The sequence below is a fragment of the Oncorhynchus masou genome, chromosome 10 (assembly GCF_036934945.1).
Source record: "Oncorhynchus masou masou isolate Uvic2021 chromosome 10, UVic_Omas_1.1, whole genome shotgun sequence".
Lineage (NCBI taxonomy): Eukaryota > Metazoa > Chordata > Actinopteri > Salmoniformes > Salmonidae > Oncorhynchus > Oncorhynchus masou.
The window spans coordinates 19,283,835-19,307,226 of record NC_088221.1 but is presented as its reverse complement, the minus strand read 5'-3'; positions in this window follow the sequence as shown (position 1 = coordinate 19,307,226).

The window sequence follows — 23,392 nt, the reverse complement described above, 5'->3', positions numbered from 1 at the left end:
GTTCCATGATGGCTGAAGACCTAGCTAGCCAGTTACTAGCTAACACCAGACACAGACAAAAGGGGAAACATATACGACATGACCAGAAGTATGTGGACACCTGCTCGTTTAACATCTCATTCCAAAATCATGGGCAATAATATGGAGTTGGTCCCCCCTTTGCTGCTATAATAGACTCCACTCTTCTGGGAAGGCTCTCCACTAGATGTTGGAACATTGCTGCGGGGACTTGAGGTTGGGAACTGATGTTGGGCGTTTAGGCCAAGCTCGCAGTCTGTGTTCTCATTCATCTCAAAGGTGTTTGATGGGGTTCAGGTGAGGGCTCTGTGCAGGCCAGTCAAGTTCTTTCACACCGATCTCGACAAACAATTACTGTATGGACCTCGCTTTGGGCACAGGGGCATTGTCATGCTGAAATAGGAAATTGCCTTTCCCAAACTGTTGCCTCAAATTTGGAAGCACAGAATCATCTAGAATGTCATTGTATGCTATAGCGTTAAGATTCTTTCACTAGAACTAAGGGGTCTAGCCCAAACCTTGAAAAACCGCCCCAGACCATTATTCCTCCTCCACCAAACTTTACATTTGACACTATGCATTGGGGCAGGTAGCGTTCTCCTGGCAGCCGCGGATTTGTCCGTAGGAGTGTCAGATGCTGAAGCAGGATTCATCAAACCAGAGAACTCATTTCCACTGCGCCAGAGTCCAATGGCAGCGAGCTTTACACCTCTCCAGCTGACGCTTGACATTGTGCATGGTGCTCTTAGGCTCACAGAACGGGACCGCTCGTCAATGAAAACCCATTTCATGAAGCTCCCGACTAAAGTTTATTGTGCTGACGTTCCTTTCAGAGGCAGTTTGGAACTCAGTAGTGAGTGTTGCAACCGAGGACAGATTACTTTTATGCGCTACACACTTCAACACTGCGGTCCCGTTCTGTGAGCCTGTGTAGCCTACCACTAGGCTACACAAGCTCATGGCTGTTTCTATACATTTCCATTTCACAATAACAGCACTGACAGTTGACCGGGCAGCTCTAGCAGGGCAGAAATTTGATGAACTTACCTGTTGGAATGGTGGCATCCTATGTTGGTGCCACATTGAAAGTCACTGAGCTCTTCAGTAAGGCCATTTACTGCCAATGTTTGTCTGTGGAGATTGCATGGCTGCGTGCTCAATTTTATACACCTGTCATTAATTTGAAGAGATGTCCACATACTTTTGTGTATGACATGTTTGTGTTTTTCCTATATATGAATAGTTATATTTGTTGACACCCTACTGTACATTTTTGCCACCAGTAGAGTAGCTATCTAGCTATATAAACCACACCCCTCTGTGCACTGTCCCTGTAAAAATTTTAAATAAACTCAAATCGAGCTCCATGAAATGGGTTTTCATGGCCGAGCAGCCACACACAAGCCTAAGATCACCATGTGCAGCGCCAAGCGTTGGCTGGAGTGGTGTAAAGCTTACCGCCATTGGACTCTGGTGCAGTGGAAATGTGTTCTCTGGAGTGATGAATCACGCTTCACAATCTGGCAGTCCGATGGACAAATCTGGGAAAATGCTGCCTGCCCGATTGTATAATGATAACTGTAAAGTTTGGTGTAGGAATAATTGTGTGGGGCTGTTTTTCATGGTTTGGCTAGGCTGATTTTGTGCTTCCAACTTTGTGTGGATGGCCATTTCCTGTTTCAGCATAAAAATGCTATAACATGCACAAAGCGAGGTCCATACAGAAATGGTTTGTCGAGATAGCTGTGGAAGAACTTGACTGGCCTGCACAGAGCCCTGACCTCAACCCCATCAAACACCTTTGAGATTAATTAGAATGCTGACTGCGAGCCAGGCCTAATCTAGTGGAATGCCTTCCCAGAAGAGTAGAGGCTGTTATAGTAGCAAAAGGGGGACCAACTCCATATGAATGCTCATGTTGTGGTCTGCCTAACAAGCTCGTATATGACTCACTCTGCACCCTAAAAATAGTCCTCCAATCTTAAAGTACACTTTTTTTTAAAGTTTCTTGTTTGCTTTCTCCGCCAGATATGCAGCGTGGGATTTAAATGAGAGGGAAAAAATAACGACAAAGTCATGAGAATTAAACGCACCATTAACAGGAAGGGGCTCTCCGTCCTGAGCTAGCGTGGTCAGTGTTATGATTTATGACCCCATCGCTGAGGGCTCTCTTTATTGGACAGAAGTGGCTGGCCCCGTCTGGAGTGCCTGTGGTGTGACAGGGCAATGTGCGCAACAACCTGGTACTTGGCACAGAAAATATTACCCTCTTTGTTGCTTGTGCATTTCCCAGTATAAGATCGAGGATCCAACCTGATGCAATGCCCAGAGTGTTGGTTTGTTGGCTCACTGGTCGCAGAGGTGGGGATGGGTGTGGAGGGGAGATATTGGTTGACCGTCTTGTTTAAAGCCTGTGTTGTTGAGCTTATGACTTTAGCTCTCTGCCCCCTTAACTGCAGACATCAGACATGACATTGTCATCATACAATGCATGCCACCCACCCCCACGGTATTCCTGTTCCGACCCCCTCCAACACACATGAACTCAAGCATGTTAAAGGATAGGGCTGGCTTTCTGTGACAAAAGCTGTCATGTCTCCAAGAAGTTTCTCTACTCTGTCTTTCAAGTGCTGTATATATTATGTGATAATGTATTTTCAATGTACTGTATATCCCCCCCCCCCTTGCTTCCATCTCTTTTCCAATCATATCTCCGTCTTCATCCACCCAACATTCTCTTTTTTTATAAGAAAGGACTGGCATTTATCTTACTCAGATACTCTTTATTCTCCTCCTTTCTCTTTGCCTCGACTCCCATCTCCTTTCTTCTCGCCTCCCTTCTCCTTTCCTTTCCCATCTTTTATTTTTTAATCTCCTTCCCTCTCCTCCTTTCTTTCCCCTCCTCCTTTTCGCTCCATCTTTCTCCTCCTTTCTCCTCTCCTCCTTTCGCCTCTTCTTCCCATAAATCTTGTTCTTCTCTAAGTGGGTCCTGGGCTGCTGTCCCAGCATGCTGTTCTCCCGGGTATTTAGGAAGGCTGTGTTCTCATTCATCACGCTTTGACTCGTGTGTATTTATGGAATCGCAATATGCTATGCAGTGGTCATCCATTTGAAACTGTAAACATGTGTCTCTCTCTCAGTTCTGAGGGAATTGATGCCTAAACACTTCTCTGTTGGAAAGAGTTGGATGTTCCTTGTTTTCCCAGTCCTTTAGATGTTGATCATTGTGACATGATAGGTAATATGTTTTACATTGGAGTCAGAAACATGCAAATATTTCCAAAATTGTTGGCTATATAGCAGACATTAAGGGTACCTTGAATTCACACTTCGGAAAGCTTTGTTTTATATATATATATATATATATATACACACACACACACAAATGTCTTGGATGATTTCTGCACAATCAATTAGATGAGCATTGTATGTAAAGCATATGACTATCCTCGAACAGCCTCCATCTTACAGGACACTACAGTATATGAAGTGTTTATAACATTTTAAACACATTTAGCTAGCTAGGCCCATAGAGCTCTGTGTGGGTTTGTATCAGTGGCGGTCGGTGCTGTTTAAGATTAGGGATGAGCATGGCATTATTTCTATTACAGAATATTGTATGACTGTCATTCATATTCCATTTACCCAGCTAAATGTAACATCAATAGGTTTAGGCTGTTACATGATACTCAAATTTACCGTATAACTATCATGAGGTTGCTACAACCTACAAATGAAAGTTTATAGCGTAGGTGCACAGGGCGAGAGACAAATTGGAGTATTCAAGGTGACAGACAGTGACACATACAATACTGCTTTGCACACTCCTGTCTGCATCTATCTGATTAATCATTAGTCCAAACAATTGCAAAACGTTCCACCTCTGATCACCAGCACACAGTTGACTTTCATAGCAGCCACACACTATGCATGTCAGCATCAACTCTTTGCTCATTGTATAATTCCTTCTCTCATTTACGTGCTCTTTTCCCTTTGCTTGTGGACTTCAGTGCACAACACAACAGCTGTCTGTGACCAGGCAAAAAAACAACAACTCTCCAAGCCAAACCTTCATACCCTAACCGCTAATGCTAGCTGCTACACAGCCTACAGTACATCATTTTCCACAATATTAGCTAACATAATAGTCAACATAGCTACGAGAACTAACACGTTAGTAAATCCACAATCATGCAATACAGTGTACTGCAAGCAGTTTAGCAGTTAGACCATTGTGCCCCGATGGCATTAAATTAATAAAAAACTTGACTTCGAAGTTGCAGTGTTGGATAGCCTTAGCATTCTAGCTACCATAAATATCATTCCTCTCTTTTTGAGTCAGGTTGTTGAGTAGGCTAAATTAGCTGCATTAGCTAGCTAAGTGAAAGGTTAACTAAGAAGAAAAAAAATACAATGAAATAAAGGTAGCTGTCTCTCTTTCTCTATCTGAAGTTTCTTCTTAATTTATTCAAAACTATTTAACTATTGTATTTGTCACTTTCTGACCTTAGTTCCTTTGTTTTGTCTTTGTTTTAGTATGGTCAGGGTGTGAGTTGGGGTGGGCAGTCTATGTTCTTATTTCTATGATTTGGGATTTCTGTGTTTGGCCTGGTATGGTCAATCGTTGTCCCTGATTGAGAACCATACTTAGGTAGCCTGTTTTCACCCTTGAGTTGTGGGTGATTATTTTCTGTTCTGTGTTTTGTGTATTCACCGTGCAGGACTGTTTTGCTTCGTTCGTTGTCGCTTTATTGTTTTCTGTTGAGTGTTCATTTATTCTATTAAATCAATATGGACACTTACCATGCTGTGCATTGGTCCTCCTCTTCTTCCACCACCAACAATGGCCGTTACAGTATTTCTCTCTCTTTGAGTCAACAACTCACCACACTTCATCCACTGCAGTGCTAAGTTAGCTGTAGGTTATGCTTTCAGTACTCAATTTATTCTCTGATCCTTTGAATGGATGGACAACATCTCAGTTCATTCTGCAAGAGCTTGGACAGAGCTTGAGTGGATCTGCAGAGAAGAATAGAAGAAACTCCCCAAATACAGTTGTGCCAAGCTTGTAGCGTCATACCCAAGAAGACTCGAGACTGTAATCGCTGGCAAAGATGGTTCAACAAAGTACTGAGTAAAGGGTCTGGATTTTTATGGAAATGTGATATTTTATTTTAAAATTTGCAAAAAAGTATATACAGTTGATGTCGGAAGATCCATACATTTAGGTTGGAGTCATTAAAACTCATTTTTCAACCACTCCACAAATGTATTTTTAAGACTAATTAATCTGTTATGGCTACAATCCCGATACCGGGATCGATATGACAACTACCAGTGAAAATAGAGGGCGCTAATATTCAAACCACATAAATCTCAGAATTACAATTCCTAAAACATACGTGTCTTATATCATTTTGAATCTATTTTCGTTGTTAATCCCACCAAAGTGTCCGATTTCAAATAGGAATGTCAGCGAAAGCACTACAAACGATTATGTTAGGTCACCACCAAACCACAATAAGCACAGCCATTTTCCAGCAAAGTATAGCAGAAAAAACAGAAATAAAGACAATCACTAACCTTGATTTATCTTCATCAGATAACACTCATAGGATTTCATGTTACACAATACATGCATGTTTTGTTTGATAAAGTCCATATTTATATTTTAAAAAATCAGAGTTTACATTGGCGCGTTAGATTCACCAGTTCAAAAACATTAAGTGATTTTGCATAGCCACATCATTCAACAGAAATACTCATCATAAATGTAGATGAAAATACAAGTTATACACATGGAATTATAGATATACTTCTCCTTAATGCAACCGCTGTGTCATATTTTTAAAAAACTTTACGGAAAAATAAATGCATGCAATATTCTGAGACGGAGCTCAATTTAAAAACACCACAGCCGCAAAGATGGCGTCAACATAAACAAGAAAGTAAATTATAAATATTCCCTTACCTTTGATGATCTACATCAGAAAGCACTCCAGGAATCCCAGGTCCACAAGAAATGTTTGTTTTGTTCGAAAATGTCCGTTATTTATCTCCAAATATCTTCTTTTGTTAGTGTTTGGTATACATATCCAAACGCTAATTCTGGTCAGCGGTATATCGGACAAAAACTTCAAAAAGTAATATTACCAGTCATTTTCAAACTATGTACAGAATCAATCATTAGGATGTGTTTCACATATAGCTTCAATAAAGTTCCAACCGGAGTATTCCTTCTAGTCTTTGTGAGCCATGGAAAGCAAGTGGGTACCATGAGGAAAAATCACAAAATGGCTGCTTGATGGACGGTTGATATATTCTGCTCTCATTCACTCCCACAACAACATTGAAGCCTCATTATAATTTCTATTGATGGTTGATATCTAGTGGAACCCCTAGGCAGTGCAACATCATTCATGTCTCAAGGGGATTTCATTGGGGACTCTGGTGAATACATACAAAGCACAGATATCTCACTTCCTGTTTTGATTTCTTCTCAGGATTTTGCTTGTCATATGAGTCATATATTAGCAACTGAGACTGATCAGTAGGCCGTTTACATTGGGAACCTTAATCATCCAAGCTACTCAATACTGCCCCCCCAGCCATAAAACGTTAAGGCTAGGGGGTAGTGTTCGGATGTTCGGATGACTGACGTGCCCAAAGTAAACTGCCTGTTACTCAGGCCCAGAAGCTGGGATATGCATATAATTGGTAGCATTGGATAGAAAACACTCTGAAGTTGTAAAATAATGTATGTGCGTATAACAGAACTGATATGGCAGGCAAAAACCCAAGGAGAATCCATCCGGAATTATTTGAGGTCACTGGCCATTCCAATGGATGTCTATGGGATATTCAAAGGAAGTCCTCCCAGATTGCAGTTCCTATGGCTTCCACCAGGCTTTAGAAAGGGTTTCGGGCTTCTTTTTTGAAAAATGAGTTAGTAGTTGTAGTTTTTCAAGATGGACTCTCATTTGGACTGTAATCTTGTGGTGCACGTGGATGAGGGTGCGCACTTCGTTATTTATCTCCAGATTTGAACATACTACATTCCGTTTTAAATTGTATTGTTTATTTACATATTAGGGTACCTGAGGATTGTTTGTTTTCCAGTAAATTTTGGGATTCCTTTGTCTGCATGTTGAATGAGTGGAACGGGTGGATTACAGAATCAAACACGCCAAATAAACTGAGGTTTTTGGGATATAAAGAAGGACTTTATCGAACAAGATGACCATTTGTTGTGTAGCTGGGTCCCTATGGATTGCAAACAGAGGAAGATCTTCAAAGGTAAGTGATTTATTTTATTGTTATTCCCAATTTTTGTGATGCTTCTGCTGGTTTGGAAAATGTTTTTATTGATGGTGTATGCAGGGCGCTGTCCTCAGATAATCACATGGTATGCTTTTGCCGTAAAGCCTTTTTAAAATCTGACAAAGTGGTTGGATTAACTTCTTATGGATAGGGGGCAGCATTTTCACATTTGGACAAAAAGCGTGCCCAGAGTAAACTGCCTCCTACCAATTATATGCATATCCTAATTTCTGGGCCTGAGTAAAAGGCAGTTTACTTTGGACAAGCTTTTCATCCAGAGGTGAAAATACTGCCCCCTACACAAGAGAGGATATCCACAGTAAAGCAAGTCCTATATCAATGTGAAAAGGCACTCAGTAAGCAAGAAGCTACTGCTCCAAAACCGCCATAAAAAGCCAGAATACGGTTTGCAACTGCACATGGGGACAAAGATTGTACTTTTTGGAGAAATGTTCTCTGGTCGGATGAAACAAAAATAGAACTGTTTGGCCATAATGACCATTGTTATGTTTGGAGGAAAAAGGGGGAGTCTTGCTAGCATAAGAACACCATCCCAACTGTAAAGCGCGGTGGTGACAGCATCATGTTGTGGGGGTGATTTGCTGCAGGAGGGACTGGTGCGCTTCACAAAATAGATGGCAAATTATGTGGATATATTGAAGCAACATCCCAAGACATCAGTCAGGAAGTTAAAGCTTGGTCGCAAATGGGTCTTCCAAATGGACAATGAGTCCAAGCATACTTCCAAAGTTGTGGCAAAATGGCTTAAGGACAACAAAGTCAAGGCGGAGTGGTCATCAGAAAGCCCTGACCTCAATCCCATAGAAACTATGTGGCAGAATTGAAAAGCTTGTGCGAGCTAGGAGGCCCACAAACCTGATTCAGTTACACCAGCTCTGTCAGGAGGAATGGACTAAAGTTCACCCAACTTATTGTAGGAAGCTTGTGGAAGGCTACCCGAAACGTTTGACCCAAGTTAATCAATTTAAAGGCAATGCTGCCAAATACTAATTTAGTGTATGTAAACTTCTGACCCACTGGGAATGTGATGAAAGAAATAAAAGCTGAAATATATAATTCTCTACTATTATTCTGACATTTCACATTCTTAAAATAAAGTGGTGATCCTAACTGACCTAAAACAGGGAATTTTTACTCGGAGTACATGTCAGGAATTGTGCAAAACTGAGTTTAAATTTATTTGGCTAAGGTGTATGTAAACTTCCGATTTCAACTGTATATATTTTGTTTTGTCATTATGGGGTATTGTGTGGAGATTGATGACGCAAGAAATGTTATTCATTTTAGAATAAAGCCATAACGTCACAAAATGTGGAAAAAGTCAAACAGTCTGAATACTTTCAGAATGCACTGTATTTGGTGACATGAATATATTTAGTATTGTGTCACCGAAAAAGGATAACTGTTTAAATGGTTTAGTATTTCTATTTTTATGAGTCACTGATTAGGATGGTCCTCCCCTTACTCCTCCGAGGAGACTCCTTTGGTTTTCCCTTGGGATCCATGTAGGATCTGTCTTCTAGTGGCCAGTGCCTCAATGTAGACTCTCAATGTAGACTGGCTATGCCAAAATGTTGTTTTTTTTAAGAAAAGAAATTGTGAAGAAAAATACATAAAAACAAACACATTTTTATGCTTTGGTCTTTACAGTACAAAGGATTTAGCGCTAATCCCAGTTACATGCACACATTACAATTATTGTGGATAGTCAGATTAATAATAGTTTGTTTAAAACATTTACAAGCTTTGCAAGATGAAGGATTTGCCTCGTAATATGTTTTACATGACACATCTCAAATCAGTCTACCTGGTGGGACTTTTGATAAATGCAGAAGATCTGCAAACAAAATGAACCATCTAACACAATGACCATGTTATTTTTGCGAAGATTTTTTTATTTTAAGTTCGGACATATAACGTTTGTACGTGACAACTATTTCTAAGATGCATACTTTCAGTTTTTCAGAACTCACTTCAATTGCCGATAAGTGGGAGGCTTGCGATACTGGTGCTGACACATGGGCAGATCATATTTACTGCTTGAACACAGATTAAGCTGTTTACATGTCATAATTATTAATCAGAAAACCAGGTGTTTTAATCAACGTATGCTTACTTCGACCTTACACCTATTAAGATATGCAGAGTAAGGTGTTTACATGGCTAATGCCATACACAGCCATAATCAGTTTAAAACCAAATTATTAGTGTGCAATTTTCATTGTTGTTGTTTGGTCTAGGTACAGGCAACTGCCAAAATAAAGGAAACACTTCAGTAAATGAGTGATACAAAGTATGTTGAAAGCAGGTGCTTCCACACAGGTGTGGTTCCTGAAATAATTAAACAATTAGCATCCAATCATGCTTACAGTAGGGTCATGCATTAAAATGCTCAGTTGCACATTATTTTAGCTGGCATGGCTAGAAGAAGAGATCTAAGTGACTTTGAAAGATGGGTCTCCAAGGAGCATAAGGGGTTGTGTGTGTGCGTGTGTGTGTGTGTGTGTCATCAGATCTCAACCAAATTGATCACTTATGGGAGATTCTGGAGTGGCGCCTCAGACAGCGTTTTCCACAACCAGCAACAAAACACCAAGTGATGGAATTTCTCATAGAAGAATGGTGTCGCATCCCTCCAATAGTGGCCCAGACACTTGTAGAATCTATGCCAAGACGCATTGAAGCTGTTCTGGCAGCTTTACTATGGTGTTTGCTTTATTTTGATAGTTACCTGTACTTCATGTGAAATATATATTTAATGTTGACAGAGAAACAATCCAGATGGTAAATAAACACAATCAATTCAAGTCCAGGTATGTATTTGTACAAGGTAGACAGATGATTAACAACTAAACAGTTCCCCCTCTGTCCTTCCTAATCATCAACCTAGTGTACATCTCGTTGGTATTGTTTAAAAAATATATAATTTTTTTAATAGTTGAACTGAGGTGCAACTATTATATGACATTTGGGACCTTTGCCTAAGTGCGGGGCGACCATGTTAGCTTACCACATCATTGGGTGACAGAGACATTAGATCATTTGTTTGCCTTGACAAGGTATTTGCTACTAACACAAATACACACACACATGTCTGCACACACACACACAAAGAGAGACAGTGTGACAGACATTCAGCAGGTGACCTCAAGATGGGCCTGACTGCCACAACCTTCAGGAAAATACAAATTCTCTGTTACGGGTCAGATAAGAATCACCCACAGGCTTAGATCAAATATCAATTATTTTGTTATTCTCAATATAGTTATGATAAGACCTGGCCATAAGACTGCTGAGCTGGCAAATTGGCAGCCGATTCAGCCTATGTTCAGGTTTGAGTTTATATGAAGTGTAGAGTGTAGAGGGATTGATGCGAGGCTGGACTGAGGTTACTGTGTCACCGACTAAACTGTCCCCTTAGCATAAATCAAAAGTGTAGTCACTTGAAGGAGCACAAAGTTAAACATTTGCTTTGTAGAGTCAATATTTACTGGATGTGAATGTCTAATTTCAACAGCTCTGGCACCACGGCGCACAGTTTGACCCCATTCTTTGTCTGGAGTGTGTTTATGTGTGTCTTAGCTCTTGAACAACCACAATCAACCCCTTAAGTGACGTCAGTGCTCACTCCTCACGGCCCGTTTGCTCCCTCTCTACAAACGGAGATTAAGATTGGAGATTGTTACCTCGCAACTACTATCAATAGGCACCACTTTTGATGTGTTAGGGTGATGATGGTGGTTGTGGCGCGTGTGTGTGATGGAGGGGGGGGGGGGGGGTCTGGAAACTTGGTTTACCCTGAACCCATACAAGCCCAATTGCATTTCCTTCCCAACTGCTTGTTTGTGAATACATTAGCAGTGTTGTCATTTGCTCTTGACTTTATAACAGTGCTGATAAAAAGTGTGGAAAAGATAAAAAATGTATCAGAGTGAATATAGACTGGAGTATCGTTAATGACCACTATACTGTCAACTCTGCAACTCAGAGAGATTGGCAACACATTCGACAATTTGTTGCCTGGTTTTATCTTGAAACTGTCTGATACTTTGCTGTCAAAGCTTCCCATGCATGGCACTTGGTTCAGCACAAGTAACGTATGTCATTCAAAATAGGCTTGGGAAGACGGATGGTTTGATTAAAGGTGCAGCCTTATGCATTAACAAGTTGATTTTGCAGAATGACCTCACATTTATAAAGACAAACGGTACTGTCTTCTCAGTCAACTATGTTGCAGTTGTTTGTTCCTTGACTATTTATACTGCCGTCACACTACAGTAAGGGTAAGGCTGCAGTAATGCCGGGACAACGGACTGTGGCTAGAACTATGGTGCTGTGATACAGGCTACATTTAGTCACCAGTAGACAGGGATGTTAAGGCATTGACCAAAGCAGAGAGATGGTTTATACTTTCAGGTCACTGAGGTAAAATAAAGTAGGGATGGACTCGTGGAAAATAAACTGACAATCTGGTGGAGATTTGTAAGGAGTGTCTTCTCTTTCCTTTTTTTGCTCTTGCTCTCCGTTTCACTCACTTTACATTTTCTTTTGCAGTGTTGCTCTGTCTGTCTTTAATGACTCCTCCCTTCCATTCCTAGCCTCTCTGTCTCTCTCTCTCTCTCTCAATGTATGTCTGTAATTATGGCTGGTGCCACTGCTGGCTCTCATCTCAATTGTCTTCCTCCCTCTTCTTCCTGGCTGCTCTGTAGTGTCTGTAGGGCAGGGAGGACGGTATAGGACTAGCCACTGGCTCTCTGCTGGCTAGGCTTTATCTTTCACACTATGGGAAAGGTAACCAGTTTAGTCCTCAAACATAGGGATTTCCGCTTGAACCCACTCAACGTGCAATTATGCTACATCATTAATTTTCCCCCTCGTGCGTGGGTGGCGACTTGGTACCTCTTTAGGCTAATTATAGATGTGGGTTCTTCTTTTGGCACCTGCAGTTAACTTTACAAAGTGGGAGAGAGAAAGAGCGAGCGAGAGAGACGTTTTATGAGAGACTGTGCACATTTACAATCCAGAACATTCAGCAGACAAAATGGATGAAAGGGTACTACAATCAACTGAGTTTTTTCAACATCCTCCATCTTCCTCACTCCCCCATTTTTTTCTCTCTCTCTCTCTCTCTCTCTCTCTCTCTCTCTCTCAATTAAATTCAATTAAATTTAAGGGCTTTATTGGCATGTGAAACATATGTTAACATTGCCAAAGCCAGTGAAGTAGATAAACAATACAATTATCGGTAAACTTTACACTCACAGAAATTCCAAAAGGATAAAGACATTTCAAACGATGTGCAAATAGTTAAAGTACAAACAGGAAAATAAATATACATAAATATGAGTTGTAATCACAATGGTGTTTGTTCTTCACTGGTTGCCCTTTTCTTGTGGCCACAGGTCACAATTCTTGCTGCTGTGATGGCACACTGTGATATTTCCCCGAGTAGATATGGGAGTTTATCAAAAATGAGTTTAAATCCAAATTCTTTGTGAATCTGTGTAATCTGAGGGAAATATGTGTATCTAATATGGTCATACATTTGGCAGGAGGTTAGGAAGTGCAGGTCAATTTCCACCTCATTCTGTGGGCTGTGTGCACATAGGCAGACCTGGCTCTCAAGAGAAGACCGGCTATGGCGGCCTTTCTCAATAGCAAGGCTATGCTCACTGAGTCTGTACATTGTCAAAGCTTTCCTTAAGTTTGGGTCAATCACGGTGGTCATGTATTCTGCAACTGTGTACTCTGTTTAGGGCCAAATAGCATACCAGTTCACTCAGTTTTTTGTTAATTCTTTCCAACGTGTCAAGTAAATATCTTTTTGTCTACCCATGATTTGCTTGGGTCTAATTGTGTTGCTGTCCTGGGGCTCTGTAGGGTCTGTTTGTGTTTGTGAAAAGAGCCCCAGGACCAGCTTGCTTAGGGGACTTTTCTCCAGGTTGATTTCTCTGTAGTTGATGGCTTTGTTATGTAAGGTTTGGGAATCGCTTCCTTTTAGGTGGTTGTAGAATTTAACGGCTCTTTTCTGGATTTTGATAATTAGCGGGTACCGGTCTAATTCTGCTCTACATGCATTGTGGTGTTTTACGTTGTACACTGAGGATATTTTTGCAGAATTCTGCATGCAGTGTCTCAATTTGGTCCCATTTGTCCTATTTTGTGAATTCTTGGTTGGTGAGTAGACCCCACATCTCACAACCATAAAGGGCAATGGGTTCTATAACTGATTAAAGTATTTTTAGCCAGATCCTAATTGTATCTACCTTTTGATGGCATAGAAGGCCCTTATTGCCTTGTCTCTCAGCTCGTTCACAGCTTTGTGGAAGTTACCTGTGGCGCCGATTTTTATGCTGAGGTATGTATAGTTTTTGTGTGCTCTAGGGCATGTATTCCCAAACTGGGAAATGCTGTTGGGGGTACCCCAAATAAAACAGTATATTTGTGATTCACATTTTTTTTTAAATTAAAAAATAAATACATTTTCAAACAGGGGCTATACATTTGGGTGAGTTTTTTTTCTTGCCTAAGTAGCCTCGTTTCACTGCCAAAAAATAAAATTAAACCATCTAGTGCTCAGCGAAATAACAACACACTCTCTTTACTGACCATAATTTTCACTTGTCTGACCGAGAGCATCATGATGAGTTTCTTACACGACTGGCCTATCTGGGTGATGTTTTTTCTCGCATGAATGATCTGAATCTAGAATTACAGAGACTCTCCGCAACTATATTCAATGTGCGGGACAAAATTGAGGCTATGATTAAGAAGTTGGAGCTCTTCTCTGTCTGCATTAACAAGGACAACACACAGGTCTTTCCATCGTTGCATGAGTTTTTGTGTGCAAATGAACTCAAGCTTACGGACAATGTCAAATGTGATATAGCGAAGGCCCTGAGTGAGTTGGATGCGCAATTACGCAGGTACTTTCCCAAAATGGATGACACAAACAACTGGATTCATTATCCCTTTCATGCCCTGCCTCCAGTCCACTTGCTGATATCTGAACAAGAGAGCCTCATTGAAATTGCAACAAGCAGTTTTGTAAAAATGTAATTTAATCAGAAGCCACTGCCAGATTTCTGGAATGGGCTGCGCTCAGAGTAACCTGCCTTGGCAAATTGTGCTGTTAAGACACTGATGCCCTTTGCAACCACGTACCTATGTGAGAGTGGATTCTCGGCCCTCACTAACATGAAAACTAAATACAGGCACAGACTGTGTGTGGAAAATGACATAATTTAAGACTCAGACACTCTCCAATACAACCCAACATTGCAGAGTTATGTGCATCCTTTCAAGCACACCCTTCTCATTAACCTGTGGTGAGTAATTCACAATTTTCGATGAACAAATAAGGTTTTATATGTAATAATAATAATCAAAATTATTGATTATTATTATTATTTGTGCCCTGGTCCTATAAGAGCTCTTTGTCACTTTCCACATGGCCGGGTTGTGACAAACACTTAGACTCATTCTTATATTTAATAAATGTATCGTACAGTGTGTGTATGTGGCAGACTTACAATGATGGCAAAAAACAACATTTGAGAGTGCGCTGACCCTGGTGCGAGAGGGGGTATGCAGCTAGAGGTTGAATGTTTGATGGGGTACAGGACTATAAAACATTTGGCAACCACTGCTCTAGGGCGACAGTGTCTAGATGGAATTTGTATTTTTGGTCCTGTCAAATTGACCTTTTTTAGAACACCATTATTTTTGTCTTACTGAGATTTACTGTCAGGGCCCAGGTCTGACGGAATCGGTGCAGAAGATCTAGGTGCTGCTGTATGCCCTACTTGGTTGGTAACAGAAGCACCAGATCATCAGAAACAGTAGACATTTGACTTCAGATTATAGTAGGGTGAGGCTGGGTGCTGCAGACTGTTCTAGTGCCCTCGCCAATTCGTTGATATATATGTTGAAGAGAGTGGGGCTTAAGTTGCATCCCTGTCTCACCCCAAGGCCTTGTGGAAAAAAATGTGTGTGCTTTTTGCCAATTTTAACCGCACACTTGTTTGTGTACATGGATTTTATAATGTTGCATGTTTTTCCACCAGCACCACTTCCCATCAATTTGTATAGCAGACCCTCATGCCAAATTGAGTCAAAGCCGTTTTTGAAATCAACAAAGCATGAGAAGACTTTGCTGTTTTTTAGTTTGTTTGTTTGTCAATTAGGGTGTGCAGGGTGAATACGTGGTCTGTTGTACGGTAATTTGGTTAAAAAAAGACATTTGCTCAGTACATTGTTTTCACTGAGGAAATGAACCAGTCTGCTTTTACTGATAATGCAGAGGATTTTTCCAAGGTTGCTTTTGACACTTAACCCACAGTAGTTCTTGGGGTCTAATTTGCCTCCACTTTTGTGGATTAGGGTGATCAGTCCTTGCTTCCAAATATTGGGGATGATGTTTAAGAGTTTAAGTGTAGCTAATTGGAATTTATAGTCTGTATATTTCATCATTTCATTGAGGATACCATCAACACCACAGGCCTTTTTGGGTTGGAGGGTTTGTATTTTGTCCTGTAGTTCATTCAATGTAATTGGAGAATCCAGTGGGTTCTGGTAGTCTTTTATAGATGATTCTAAGATTTGTATTTGATCATGTATATTTTTTGCAGTTTTGTTCTTTGTTATAGGGCCAAAAAAGATTGAAGGAGTGGTTTACCCATACATCTCCATTTTGGATAGATAACTCTTCGTGTTGTTTGTTTAGTGTTTCCCAGAAGTGATTAGAGTCTATGGATTCTTCAATTACATCGAGCTGACTTCTGATGTGCTGTTCCGTCTTTTTCCGTAGTCTATTTCTGTATTGTTTTAGTGATTCACCATAGTGAAGGCATAGGCTCAGGTTCTCTGTCTCTCTCTGTTTTTGGCTTGATAGGTTTCTCAATTTCTTTCTTAGGTTTTTGCATTCTTCATCAAACCATTTGTCATCGTTGTTAATTTTCTTCATTTTTCTGTTTTTAAATTTTTAGATTTGATGAGGAAGCTGAGAGGTCAAATATACTGTTTAGTTTACACCTTCACTATTCCCGTGAAATGTTTGGTACAGGAAGTTGTCAAAAAGGGATTGAATCTGTTGTTGCCTAATTGTTTTCTGGTAGGTTTCCACACTACTTTCCTCCCATCTATGGCATTTCTTAATATTATTCAGTTCCTTTGGCTTTGATACCTCATGATTGAGTATTGCTCTGTTCAAGTAGAAAGTGATTTTGCTGTGATCTGATAGGTGTCAGTGGGCTGACTGTGAACACTGAGAGACTCTGGGTTGAGGTCAGTGATAAAGTAGTCTACAGTACTACTGCCAAGAGATAAGCTATAGGTGTACCTACCATAGGAGTCCCCTCAAAGCCTACCATTGACTATGTACATAACCAGAGTGTGACATAACTGGAGGAGTTGTGACCCGTTTTTGTTGATTATGTTGTCATAGTTGTGCCTAGGGGGGCATATGAGGGAGGGAATGCTGTCACCTCCAGGTAGGTGTTTGTCCCCCTTTGTGCTGTGAGTGTGTCAGGTTCTTGTCCACTTCTGGCAATTAGGTCGCCACAGACTAGTACATGTTGCTGGACCTGGAATGGAGAAGCTGTCTTCATTAAAGTATGGGGATTCTAGTGGGGGATATAGGTAGCATACAGGAGAACATTTTTCTCTGCTGAGATAATTTCCTTTTGAATTTCTAGCCAGATGTAAAATGCGTCTGTTTTCATTCATTTAATAGAGTGAGTTAGGTCTGCTCTTTACCAAATTAGCATACCCCCTGAGTCTCTTCCCTGTTTCACACCTGGTAGTTTGGTGGATGGGACTACCATTACAGCTCTCAGTAACCTAGAGGGCAACCAGTGGGTCCATCTCCTCTATACAATGTTTCTTGTAGGATGACAATGTCTGCGTTTCCGTCATTTTTTTCAGATTATTTTATGAAGTCCAGGTTCCTGCTGTTTAGGCCTAAGGCAGATGACCTCAGGCCTTGGATATTCCAGGAACGTATGGCACATATGGTTTTTTCATTGTATTATCTAAACCAGATCTATTGTGTTGTATTCTCCTACATTCAATTCACATTTACACAAATTTCAGATTATTTTCTTTCAAATGAAACCAAGAATATGCATATCCTTGGTCCTGGGCCTGAGCTACAGGCAGTTAGCTTTCGGTATGTCTTCAGGCGGAAATTTTTAAAAGTAGGGGGGTAGCTGTAAGAGGTTTTAACAGCTCTGCTGTCTGAGAGAGAACGTCCTTCCCTTGTGGTTTTCTACCTCCCTCCTCTGTCTACAATGACCGCTGCCATAGAACAGGTAGGTGTAGAATTACATCGTCATCCAAAAGCACACGGTTGGATCCACAGTGACGTATGAATCAGCAGTGTGTGTGTGTGAGGTGCATCCTTGCTCCTCTGGTTAAGGTTACAACCCTGACCAAAAGGTATGAGTGCTTACTGCCTCTCCTCCCTCTGTCTCTCTGTCTCTGTCACTCTCTATTACCTGTCTCTCCTATCTTCCTGTCTTCAGCTCTCTTTTTTGCAGTCTTTCCCTTGCTCTCTCTCTCACCTCTCCTCTTCTCCTGTCTTCATCACCTTTTTCTTTATCATCTTTCTCTGCCTCCTGCTCTTCTCAGTCTCTCCTTTAACCTCCAGCAAGCAGTTAATTATGATCCCATTACCTGGCTGGGATCCCGTTGTCACGTTTGAACTCTCCTTGCATGCCACCAACATTTATTGGGTGGGTCTGAGCACTGAAATCGAGAAGTAAGAGCAACACCCCCATGGTTTTAACTGTTTGCCTGGAACAACGGCCACACTGACTGGCTTGCTGCAGTAAAGAGCCATGCCATGCGTTTAACGTTCACATCTGTCTGCTGTAGATATCATTAGTGTCTTTATATGTCTGTAATAATATCTTAATAGTTATCATTAGGTCTGCCAGAATTATAGGACACATCCTGTCTGGAATGTTATAAGTAAGAACATAACTTTGAATGGCAAGAACAGGCTTTAAAAGACCCTCATCTAAGTTATGTAAGATTTTGAAATATCACCCTTGAGTTCAAGTCTCTATGCTCTATATTTCATTCTATATTTTTCCTCTATATCTCACTATATACGTATTCACATCTCTAGTCTCAGTACACAGGGTTTAATCCTCAAATACCACAAAGGTCTCAAAAAAACAAAAATGTGTAATGGAGGGAACAATGTTCATGTGATGAGTAACTTGTCTTACGACCTGAAAACATGATCATGTTCGAGCCCAGAGTTTTAGGGACTGTGGGCGTACATGGTCACGAGACACACAGACTGCTTTGAATCCCTGTCAATCATTGACATAATCAGTTAATATCATAGCACAGTTAAGCAACTGAAAAGAAATCATAGCTCATCTTCTTCCACTGCTTCTTTATAACTTTAGTAGGACTCTCCGATTGCCAATACTGTTTGACTTTTGTGTGGTCGATTTCCACAAGTAGCTAACATAACAAGGGCGTCTCATCAGAGACTACCAACTCACTGCTGCGACATCAGTGAGAACGCAAAACATTTTAATGAATAAAAATAACAGCACTTCCAGCTGACTTTTAATATATATGGGTAATAAACTCTTCATTTTTTTTCGCTCCAAGACGGAAGTCCACACCCTATCATAAATTGGGTTACAAATAAGGCGCCAGTCAGAGTAACTGTCTGATGCAATGCCTGACATCACGGGACTTAACAATCTTGGACAGCAGATATACACTCAGGTCTGATAACACTTTCACGATGGAGCTCGTGTAGGTGTTATGATGTCTTATGACTCCTGACAGAGCCTGACAGAGGCTACCATGATGTTATATGTCATTCATATAAATGTAAACACATTATGAAGGGCACTATTTCATCTCGGTGTGCTGTCTGTTGTTCCTCCGTGGTTGTGTCATTCCTATAAATGTGAGAACTTTCTATAAATCCATAATTTCAGCTCCTAGTCCACAGCATTCGCTATTGGTTCCTTTGTTATTTTCCAGGCCTGCTTTATTCACTGTTCATTTTGTGTGGTGGATAATTTGATGGACCATGAGAAAATCTACAGTAGGCCTCAAAGTACATTACATATAACTAATATGTCATCTTAAGTCACGTATAACTAGGGTCATAGTTCAACAGAATGTTCCCAGGGGGATTACTCTGAGGATAACAGGGGCTTCCCCGAGCCCTCTATGTTTATGATTGGGGAGAATAAGTGAAATCCCTTTGGCCCCAAGTCCTCTCAGTCTTTCCTGAGAGGGAGAGAGGAGCCCTTCCTTGTGCCAGAGGGGGCCACGTTCCCAGTGTGGTGGCCATCTTGTGTATTTGCAGATGTCCGTCTGGTCATGGTCTGGGAGGGATTTCAAGGCCTGTGAGCGAAACAATGTAAATACCCAAGAAACACGAGGAAAATGTCTCACTTTAGTAGACTTTAGAGTCAAATAGACCAACTTTTATAACCTGCTTCTAAAAATGATAATTTCAGCACTTCACTCACAGTGCCCACAGCCCCCTAGACAGACAATGTTGCTGCACGAAGTGGGATAGCTACAGTGCCTTGCGAAAGTATTCGGCCCCCTTGAACTTTGCGACCTTTTGCCACATTTTAGGCTTCAAACATAAAGATAAAAAACTGTATTTTTTTGTGAAGAATCAACAACAAGTGGGACACAATCATGAAGTGGAACGACATTTATTGGATATTTCAAACTTTTTTAACAAATCAAAAACTGAAAAATTGGGTGGGCAAAATTATTCAGCCCCCTTAAGTTAATACTTTGTAGCGCCACCTTTTGCTGCGATTACAGCTGTAAGTCACTTGGGGTATGTCTCTATCAGTTTTGCACATCGAGAGACTGACATTTTTTCCCATTCCTCCTTGCAAAACAGCTCGAGCTCAGTGAGGTTGGATGGAGAGCATTTGTGAACAGCAGTTTTCAGTTCGTTCCACAGATTCTCGATTGGATTCAGGTCTGGACTTTGACTTGGCCATTCTAACACCTGGATATGTTTATTTTTGAACCATTCCTTTGTAGATTTTACTTTATGTTTTGGATCATTGTCTTGTTGGAAGACAAATCTCCGTCCCAGTCTCAGGTCTTTTGCAGACTCCATCAGGTTTTCTTCCAGAATGGTCCTGTATTTGGCTCCATCCATCTTCCCATCAATTTTAACCATCTTCCCTGTCCCTGCTGAAGAAAAGCAGGCCCAAACCATGATGCTGCCACCACCATGTTTGACAGTGGGGATGGTGTGTTCAGGGTGATGGCCTGTTCAGGGTGATGGCCTGTGTTGCTTTTACGCCAAACATAACGTTTTGCATTGTTGCCAAAAAGTTCAGAGCACCTTCTTCCACATGTTTGGTGTGTCTCCCAGGTGGCTTGTGGCAAACTTTAAACGACACGTTTTATGGATATCTTTAAGAAATGGCTTTCTTCTTGCCACTCTTCCATAAAGGCCAGATTTGTGCAATATACGACTGATTGTTGTCTTATGGACAGAGTCTCCCACCTCAGCTGTAGATCTCTGCAGTTCATCCAGAGTGATCATGGGCCTCTTGGCTGCATCTCTGATCAGTCGTCTCCTTGTATGAGCTGAAAGTTTAGAGGGACGGCCAGGTCTTGGTAGATTTGCAGTGGTCTGATTCTCCTTCCATTTCAATATTATCGCTTGCACAGTGCTCCTTGGGATGTTTAAAGCATGGGAAATCTTTTTGTATCCAAATCCGGCTTTTATCTTCTTCACAACAGTATCCCGAACCTGCCTGGTGTGTTCCTTGTTCTTCATGATGCTCTCTGCGCTCTTAACGGACCTCTGAGACTATCACAGTGCAAGTGCATTTATACGGAGACTTGATTACACACAGGTGGATTGTATTTATCATCATTAGTCATTTAGGTCAACATTGGATCATTCAGAGATCCTCACTGAACTTCTGGAGAGAGTTTGCTGCACTGAAAGTAAAGGGGCTGAATAATTTTGCACGCCCAATTTTTCAGTTTTTGATTTGTTAAAAAAGTTTGAAATATCCAATGAATGTCGTTCCACTTCATGATTGTGTCCCACTTGTTGTTGATTCTTCACAAAGAAATACAGTTTTATATCTTTATGTTTGAAGCCTGAAATGTAGCAAAAGGTCTCAAAGTTCAAGGGGGCCGAATACTTTCGCAAGGCACTGTATAACGATAGGATTCATATTTCTTTGTGCATTACCAGATACGAAAACAGCAGAAATATTTAGAAAACAGCTACTGCAGCATTTATTTGGCTATAAATCACAACTTGCACGTGCCCGTACTTGACTTCAGACTTTTTATGAAATGCTTGCACTGTACTATCCTGAGTGTGACCACCCACCAATGTGGCTGATGATGTAGACATTCTTACCCGCCAATGCCAAAATCTACCCGCATTTAGCAGGCGGCAGGTGTTAATTTTAGGCCCCTACAACATCTCACATAGTCTAATACTGTATATTATTAACTCCTGCATAAGTGGAGAAATATGATTGATTTATTACAGCATCATGAGAGAATGAATGTACAGTTAGGGGCCTTCTGTAAAGGTGCTATCTTTATCAGCATTGTAAAATCTGGTAGAATTTCAACCACATATAATATGCATCCAAGTCAAACAGAAATCTTATCAAAAAACATGGTGGGGTGTTTTAACTTCCTTAAAACCGGTCAAACTGATGTCATTTGGAAATTTGGCACTGAAAAGTTTTCCCCGTTTTGTTAGTTATTACACTTTCTCCTCTGCCCCTAAATGTCTTTGCTTCCGAGAGAAGCAGAGATGAAAGACGAAACAAGCTTTACCGATGTCAACTAGATTGAAGCATTCTATTGATTTTGACATGATTCTGGTGAGCAAGGGCATATTTAGTCTTCCAGGGCAACAAGTAATGACAGAAGAGAAGCCGCATGTATCTAATTATATCCAAGTTGACTAACAAATATCCAACCAAAATGTTGGAAACTATAAGCAAAATCATAGGCCTGTATCTAAAAAGGAAGCTACAGTGCATTTTCTAGATTTGCAAGTTAGGGTATTTGTATTTATTATGGATCCCCATTAGCTAATGCCAAAGCAACAGCTACTCTTCCTGGGGTCCAGCAAAATTAACTTATTATGGCTGCAGGGGCAGTATTGAGTAGCTTGGATGAAAGGTGCCCAGAGGTACCCAAAGTCAACGGCCTGCTCCTCAGTCCCAGTTGCTAATATATGCATTTTATTATTAGTATTGGATAGAAAACAATCTGAAGCTTCTAAAAGTGTTTGAATGATGTCTGTGAGTATAACAGAACTCATACGGCAGGCAAAAACCTGAGAAGAAATCCAAACAGGAAGTGGAAAATCTGAGGTTTGTAGTTTTTGAACTCAGCCCCTATTGAATACACAGTGGGATATAGATAAAGTTGCACTTCCTAGGGCTTCCACTAGATGTAAACCGTCTTTAGAAACTTGAATGAGGCTTCTACTGTTGTGGAGCTGGATGAGAGCTGAATGAGTCAGTTGTCTGACAGAGAGCCAGGTCCTGGTCATGCGTAATTCACATGATAGCGACCTGCGTTCCATGGCTTCTCTACAGATAAAGGAATTCTCCGGTTGGAACTTTATTGAAGAGTTATGATAACAACATCCTAAAGATTGATTCTATACTTAGTTTGACAAGTTTCTTCGACCTGTAATATAACTTTTTGAAGTTTTCGTCCGACGTTCGGATGGACCTGCACGAGCATTTGGAATTGTGTACTAAACACGGTAACAAAAGTAGCTATTTGGACATAAATAATGAACATTATCAGACAAATCAAGCATTTATTGTGGAACTAGGATTCCTGGGAGTGCATTCTGATGAAGATCATCAAAGGTAAGGGAATATTTATAATGTGATTTCTGATTTCTGTTGACTCCAATAATCTCAGATTATTGCATGGTTTGCTTTTCCATAAAGTTTTTTTTAAAATCTGACGCAGCGGTTGCATTAAGGAGAGGTATATCTACATTTCCATGTCT